Genomic DNA, 2,102 nt, shown 5'->3' with positions numbered 1-2,102 from the left:
AATCTGAACGGGTCAAACACATTTGAGAATGAAGGAGGCATGCCAAACCTCTTGGGAAAAAAGGTCAACCCAAGTGGATTCTTGAATACTGTTGCAGACCTTTTGGCCCAAGGAGTTGTTCATTCGGGCCCCAAATTGTCTCGAATCCGCATTGATGAGCAATTTCAGCATAGTCAGATTGTCTCTAGCGAACAACTCATGTCTTAGAGATTTAACAAGGTTTCTGTGGCCTTGAAAAATACGCTTCTTCTCAATCATGTACTCAGCCCAAGAAAGTTTGTTGTGCTTAAGCAACCCAATGTTTATCCATTTGGCGCATTTAGAGGTCATGATTCTAGTATCAAAGTAGTGAGGATGGTATTAGACAACAGATGGTCTGGCCTCATGCGAAAGTTGCCTAAGACATTTCACTATCAAGGTGTCCAAAGGAACATAGTTTGGTTGCTGTCTATAACTAATAGAGCCCTTTAATACCAGAGGAACGTCTGAGTCTGACGAGCAACCGTCACCGTCAAAAATAATTCCAACAAGTTTAAGATGCAAATCTCTGTCCCACCTACGCACAAGCCCTCTTCTGACAGGAAACACTGGGAACAGAGCCAGAGACCTCATGCAAATAGACCTCCAAATTGAAGTTGAAATGTAGCATCAGATGGTCCCTGAAGAGGAAGTGACACCAGAAGAAACTAAGAAATTATCGTTCCAGGTAAACTTGTTACCACTATGCCAAGTGAAAGGAGACCCCATTCCAGTCCAGGAGACATCCGATTCAAACCATAGATCCGACACTAGGTCGGCCCAAGCAAGCCCGAGTGGCTGGAAAAGTAAAAATCAAACAGCCATTTAGTTCAATAGAGGAGAGTTTCATGGTTTCCTGAAAGAACAAAATGCTGTGGTTGCGTAAAAAATCGAAACCATTGCATATTCTAGTGCGATTACTGTAGCCACAAATGTTCAAGGAGAGCACATTGATCATATCAGGGTCAGGGTTGGATCGGGGCCTGGCTGAGAGTTGCCAAGGTTTTAAAAGCTGATTTGCTGCCAGGCCCCGTCCTGTCCTCTCTCAACATAGAAATAAAGGGAGCATTAGACGGTAACTGAGGTACTGCCCTTGATGCTACAGAGTTAACCATTACATTAAGCTTGGGCTTGGATAAGGAAAATAACGTCATCCAAGGCTCTGATTTGGAATAGGTCATACCACAAAGAATGAAGGCAGGTTAGTCCATTTCAGTCAAATGAAGAAGTAAGTAAGTAAGTAAGTACCCAGCAGTACCCAGCACAGACCAGTAGATGTCGAGGAACTGTGCAGCAGTTCAACTCCCAAAGTCCTCTGTCACTTTCACAATCACTTCACACAATTGCGCGCATTTGCACATGCTGCGGAAATTTGTGGGATGGAAGAAGACTAACCCTTACAAGCGCCGAGCCCCCACACGGGTTAATCAATTTCAGTCAATTAAAGAAGTACCCGGCACAGATCAGTAGGTATGGAGGAACCGTTCAGTGATTCAACTCCCAAACTCCTCTGTCACTTTACCAATAACTTCACACAATTGCTGATTGCTCTTTGGCGAGGGCCTGGCTTTTTATTCTTATTAAAATAATAAAATTACATGTATCTCCATCCCAGGAAGGGAAATCTTCTGGTCAGATAGCCTTTTCATAAGCTCCATGTCAAAAGCATAGTGTAGAACTGTGTCCTGCTGGATCAGTGTCCTGATTTTCAGCCCCTGCTTTCCAGTGGCACAGGTTCAGAGATCACAGGTGCCCCCTGTCCCAAAAATGAATGGGTATTAGAGTGCTATCCTCGTGGCACATTAAACTCTAAATATAAGCCATACCCGAGTTTGAGGTATGGTGGCTAGCATCTCTCATAATTATCCAAGCCACATCCATTTAATATCACACAGTGTAAGCCCTGTAAACCCCGCTCAGCTCTAGAAGGGTTATGTGTATTCCCCACCAGCCAGGCTGTTTTCGGGCTGCTGCCAGCAAGACTGTAGCTCTGGGGATTGCCTCTCTTTGTTCCTTTGTGAGGGCAGCGAATACCCTTCCTGGAGAGACAGCCATTCCACACACAGGAAGCTGTCTTGGGAACA

The sequence above is a fragment of the Ambystoma mexicanum genome, chromosome 7q, assembly GCF_040938575.1.
Source record: "Ambystoma mexicanum isolate Mex_15411 chromosome 7q, UKY_AmexF1_1, whole genome shotgun sequence".
Classification (NCBI taxonomy): domain Eukaryota; kingdom Metazoa; phylum Chordata; class Amphibia; order Caudata; family Ambystomatidae; genus Ambystoma; species Ambystoma mexicanum.
The sequence above is the reverse complement of the archived record's forward strand: the minus strand, read 5'-3'. Positions refer to the sequence as shown.